The sequence below is a fragment of the Daucus carota genome, chromosome 1, assembly GCF_001625215.2.
Source record: "Daucus carota subsp. sativus chromosome 1, DH1 v3.0, whole genome shotgun sequence".
Taxonomy (NCBI): domain Eukaryota; kingdom Viridiplantae; phylum Streptophyta; class Magnoliopsida; order Apiales; family Apiaceae; genus Daucus; species Daucus carota.
The window spans coordinates 7,074,065-7,080,873 of NC_030381.2; positions in this window are offsets into that span (position 1 = coordinate 7,074,065).

A 6,809-nucleotide genomic window follows, 5' to 3' on the forward strand; every position below is an offset into this window, starting at 1 on the left:
AAGAATGAGAGGCGGCTCTTCAAACCCTAATTTTTACAAGAGAGGTCTTTTTTTTAATAAGTGAAGGGTATTTAAGTGGCAGTCAAATACATAATCCTCATTTAAATATGAGATTTTTTTTTCTTCCTAAATACGTGATTAGATAAATTAACTAGACATGTCGTAGATATGAATATGATTTTGTAATCATATTATCCAGAGTCTTCTTACTTATAAGGATTTTATCTAGAGTGTTTTAAATTACCTGAATGACACAAAAAATCCCTTGTACTTATGTTTATGAAAATGTTAATCCTTTAAATAATTAAATCTTACCCCTTTTCCGGTTTATTAATCATTTTTATTAAAGTATTTTCAACAGGATTGGCTAAACTTGGTTGACTATATTGGAGTAGGACATTATGTAAAAAAAATTGAATTTGTGAGACTGTGTTGCGATCGTATTTACTATATTAGTTGGCTATTTTACATAATTTCTTACAGGTCCAATTTAGCCAACCATTATAGCCAACCCCATTGGAGATTGTAAGTCTAAATGTAAAGACAACCCTATCTGTTACATAGGGATGATAACTCAACAATACGAAGACAAAGGTTGAAGAAGCCATCTACAGTCTTGAAGGAATAAGCTCACTGGAAGAAGTTCATTAATATGTTCATGCCTCGATGAAGAATAAAGATTGAAGTATTCAAGATTGTGGAAGCAATGAAGATGTTGTCCAAGTACTCTAAAGATTTCAGTGCAACCCCTGAAGCAAGATATTTCTATATATCTTGGTTGGTTATTTATAATCAACAAACTGAAGCATAAACTAACCCGGAACCGACTGATCAATGTTTGCTGACAAAGACGGTACAATGTTTAACTTCAGTGTTAGTCGCTTGTGAACCAGACTAGTGCACTAAGCATCAGCACGTACGGAGCTTTGCAAAATATTTATCGATCGAAGAATTGATCCAGTCATATCAAGTCATTTGTTCCAAAGCCAAGCCAAGCCAAATGCCAGCTATGCCAAAGCTTACTGCTCAAATGCCATATGTCAAAGCTTCCACATAAAGCCATATCAGGAAGTGACATTTTATATATGCGTGCACTTATATATTTGTATATGTACAAATATAATTATATATGTATATATGTATATTTAATTAAATATAATATATATAATATATATGTATATATGTTTTTAAACATATGTATATGTATATTTATATGTATATATATTTAAATAAATATATATGTATATAGTATATGTATTTATATTTTACATAAACATTTATATATTTAAGTGTGTATATATATATATATTATATTATGTGCATAAATATATGTATATTTATATCTATAGGTAATTATATATATCTCTATATATATATTTATATTTATATTTACATATAATTATATGTATATTATATATATTTGAATATATGAAAATATATTTAAATATATGTATATATATATATTACTATATGTTTATATAAATATTATTTATATATATTTATATGTATATCTTTATTTATACATATATTTATATAATATTATGAATATAATATAATATATATAATATATGATTTGTGCCAACTCAAGATTTGAGCTAATTTGGCTAAGTAGGGAGAGGAGCAAACTCAAGTCAATCTCAGTCAAAGGAGTGATAACAAGGAAAGCTCTTACTATGTGAGGTCCAACATTTGACCGAAGTCAAAGGCTCTTCCTCACTTAGAAAATACTCTAAGTACCATCTCAAGTGAAGACATGCACTCTTGAGGAGCAAACTTTGACCAAAGTCAAAGTTCGTCCCCAAGTGATGAGAGAGAACAAGGAAGCTATATGAGGAGCAACATTTGACCAAAAGTCAAAGGCTCTTCCTCACTTAGAAAATTTTCTAAGTACATCACAATGGAGTATCCACACTCTTGAGGAGCAAACTTTGACCAAGTCAAAGTTCGTCCCCAAGAGATGAGAGAGAAGAAGGGAGCATCTTCACTATGGAGCTTGAATTGGACTTAGAATATTTTCTAAGTCACATACATACAACATGGGAGCAACTTTACTTGGAGAGCAAACTTTGACCAAGTCAAAGTTTGCGCCTCCAAGCCATTCCTTCAGTGGTACACTTTGGCTCATCTCTGGAAATTCTACTAAGGCAACATACACTGTACAAGGCGTGGAGCGCAACATTTGACTTTGGTCAAATGTTGCGCCTCCTATCTATCATCCCTTGGCGCAACTTCACTTGATTATATTCCAAGTGATTACACAGTGGAGAAGTAGAGGAAGGCGCGAGGTTTGACCACCAAAGGCGCAACGTTTGACTTCTTACTTGGGAGAATTTCTAAGTGGAATACTTCTACACTGCAAGCGCAACATTTGACTTGGTCAAATGTTGCGCCCCAAACCAACATCTCCTGGCGCCAATTCAAGTACTTGGGAGTTAGATTTATTTTGTTAAATCGAATCCGTCCCGGACGAACTCAAGTCGTCCAGGACGAACTCGTTAACCATGGTTAGTTTATGAAAGCCTATAAATATGTGATTGTGGTTCTCACAATTCACATCATCCTTCGGGATGGATGGCCAAGTGCTATGCACAAACTCTCTCAAATATACACACACCCTAGCCTAGTTTTGTACCGTAAATATTTGTAGTGGATAGGGCTTGTAATATTTAGAGGAGTGGTCATTGTAGCCAACCTTCGGGTTTGGATTTGTAGCACCCTTCGAGGTATTTATCAATATACAGATATACCTTGGAAAATATTGTGTGTTAGTTTAATATCCTTAGAAACCGACCCAATAAATATCCGGAACACGAAACCCATTACAGGACTACAATTTATTTATCCGCAAGATTCGAAAGAATTTTAAATTGTAGTGAGTATCGTATTCAACCCCCCTTCTACGATACTTTGGACCTAACAATTGGTATCAGAGCCACTATGATTGATATACAAATCAGGATCCTAATCGTACGGAAAATCAAGAACCTAGCTTTCTATATTTGATTAGGGGAAATGTTCTTCCGGTTTGTGTTGCTGAATTTGTCTGTAGGCCTAAGCAAGGATTATCTGTCGGATACTGAACTTTGGACCGGGACTTATAAATTTATACTTTAAATTTTAATAAGTTTATTTTATAAATTTGACTTAATTTATTTTAAACTTATTAATTGAGTTTATTATGAATTAATTAAATTTATCTTATAAACTTAATTAAATTTACTTTATAAACTTTACTAAATTCAATTATAAAATTTGTTTAAATTTATTTTAGACTTGTAAAGTTTACTCTTAGACTTTATCAAGTTTATCATAAATTTTTATAAATTTATTATTTAAATTTGTATAGTTTATGATTTAAATTTAAGTTAAAATCTAGAATATAAATTTAAGAGGTTTTAACTGATTATGGATATAAGTTCAAGTTCAAGGGTTCAATTTAGTTTGTTCAGGAAGCTATGATTTAATTGGAGACGAGACACTTGAATATTTTCAAAAATTAAATTTATCTAATAAATTTTAATATATTTACTAAATGAATTTGAAATAAATTTGTTCTAAACTTATTCAGTTTATTATGAATTTATTTGAATTTATTTTTTAAATATAATTAAATTTATTTTATAGATTTGACTAAGTTTATTTTATACTTTATTTTCTTTCATCTTTTAAAACTTATTTTTAAATTTATTTTCTTTATAATTTAAACTTAGTTTAAATAATCAAGTGTCCCGTAACTTTTTTAATTATTCTACTCCAAGACAAATCAGATTGACATTTAGTTGAGACAGATCAGGCTGACAGATTACAAGACAAACACCGGTCTTTCAAATACCAGATTCTCAGAACCGGTAATGGAATTACATTGATGACCCAATCCAATTGATTACTCAAAGGATTATTAGAAGCAGTTTTCTATGTTCGACAAAGCTGATTGTGATTCGAAGAAGATTCTATTGAAGACTAATTTGGTACTACTAAAAGTGGATTTTGAAGAAGGTACTTCAGGCCTTGATCTGAGTAATTACTCCGACTTGATTATCAGATCACCAGATCAGGATGGGAATTTGCTACATCTACAATGAAGCATCTTTCCAGGGCTCGGAATGTCAACTTTGAATGGCACCACTAGTAGTAGGAAAAGAGAAGTTTTTACGGACGAATCTTCAAAGGATTTCAATCTAACTCAATGATTCAGGGATATACAATTACACATTGAATTGTACCAATGCTAAATTTATCTGGAATCAGTTGAGATCAAAGACAGAGAACTGTGGAGGTTTAAGGATATAATTATCGAGTTACTACCGCACCAAATCAGTTTCGTGCATTTATGTCAGAACCTTACGATTTAACAGAAGAGTTTGTAACTGCTGAATTTGAGGAAGCTCAAGTCGACGAAAGTTAACACTTTTGAAGAATGTGAGGACAGAACTTCAAGGATTAACATAACACTGTCTGAGAGGTTTAGTCATGTCAGATTCAGATGGAATCCATTGGTTTCAAGTGGAGACTCTTCAGGGTTCAGTTCGACAGGTTGTTTGAAAACTGAGTTGGTCAGTACACACAATATTGATTGGTATCTTTAGCAAAGAAGGGTTCCTATATATATTGAAGCCTCGACAAACAAGGATAATAGGGCTTGTCTGAAATTCAAGTGGATGTTTTGAAAGAAACATCACAACAAGTTCTTATGCTATTTTAGGAAAGGTGTGAGCTGGATCAGTTGCTGATGAGAAGGATGATTATGGTTATCTGGCTATCCTAGCATTCTCTGAAGATGACTCAACTCGCACATCTCAGGTACGAATTCTTTCTAACTATGCAATACGTACATATTTCTTTATATTCAAAGCATGTTATAAATCTCTGAGTAGAATTGTTTAACACACAAGCACAAGCATGATAGCATCACAGTAGAAAATGTTAAACTGGTATGCTAGATGACTGTTCTAGTTACTAGGCTTGATGATAATCTTGTGCATGTGTCTTTAGCAGATTCTTAACATGTGTATGAATATTTAGGATTTGATTATTTGCAATGGTGAGATTAGAAGCTTTCCTTTGGAACACGACTCTTAGTTTTAGGGGTTATGATCCTAGCATATATAACTTTGTTAAAACATTTACTTTCAGATTCCCTAGTACAATTAGATTTGCTTATTTATCTGAATTGTTTGTTAAGGAATTTATTTGTTCTATGATGGAATGTCTACCTTGTGTTAGTAGAACTTTTAGAACTTCATGTTAGATCTAAAACTAACTTAGGTAATAGAGATATGATAATGCCGTATAACAACAGATTGGGATTAATCCTTATGCTCTTAGAAGATTATTGAATATCTGTAATTCTACTTGCTACCTGTTACACTTGTGTTAATTGGTTTAAGTAGAGAGTACTGAATCTTCTGAATTGCATAACTGCCTACCCTGCTCTTGTCTTATCTTTGATTATTTGCCATGTGTATTCAACATCATGTCTGCTTATTTTCTTGTCATGAAAGCATGTCCGTGTACTTGCATTGATTTTAGAAAAGCATGTTTGAGAATCACATTAGGGCAATGTCTAAATAAGAATTAGCATGTTAAGGTTGATTCTGTTGTTACCATTGTTAAAGAAAAATCTCTAATCCATCCGGACCCAGTTATGATTGGGGACCATAGAACTCTTTCCATTTGTGATTGCAGGTTACATATGTTCCATATGATTTTTGGTGCACTCTGTTTGCTGAGTAGCTGAAATCATATATTCACCAAAAGTATCCTGTTAGCAAATGTGATCATGTGAGCAGTTCCGTCAATAATCTTTGAAAGATGACAACAAAGATTCTCTTGCGGGACATGCCTGTTTTCCTGGAATGTCATCATGGAAGCATATTTTTCTTGGAAGAGTCAAAGCACACAAATTCCTAGTATCAGACTGTTCTCTAACAAATGACAGTATGTCAGTTCATGGAATAGTGTTTTATCTCAAATCAGGAAGGATGTGAATTTTGCTCGTAGCTAATATGGAACTTCAACTGAAGATGGAGTGAGCTGTTTTGATAGTGAAGCCTCATCAGATGAGTATTAGCTAAGGCACTTGAAGCTCTCGCACTTGTATGTCAAAACAAGGAGCTCTTTCTATTCGTAAGAAGAGAATTGGTGAGAGGACTACCTCATCTGGAATTCAATATGGATGAAGCTCATGAGGTATGTCAATAGGGAAGTCGAAGGAGCATCGCACAGAAGCAAAGATATGACTAACATTACTGAGCCGCTTCAGATGATACGTATGGATTTCTACGGATCAGCTAATGTCATGTCTGCAAACAAAGCTAGATATCTTTTTGCGATGATCATTGACTGCTCTAGATTCTTTTGTGTTGTTCATATGTGTTCGAAGGACAAGATGTCACAAATGAAGGTTGATCAAGATGAACCCTGATCATTGATAGATCCAGAAAGACACCATTCTTTCCAGTGGCCAATCAGAAGCAAACACTAACTCTTGGTATGTGTTTGGAGGAAAATGCCTCTTTGAAAGTCTTGCATTTGAAAATTAAAGAATATTTTCCTCGGCTACTCAATGGAGTCTACAGTCTACAGGGTGATTATGATTGATCAACAGAAGGTGATTGTAAGTCTGGATGGGACGTTGAACGACACTTTGCTCCAAGCTGTTAAAGGTGATATTATTGGTATAATGATGATTCAGATCCAAGCAGAATCTCTTTGCAAGGATAAGGATTATTAAAAAAATCTCAGCAACAGCTTAGGGGGAGCATTTGGTAGATCCACTAGTCAAACTCAATACCACACAAGATGAACAG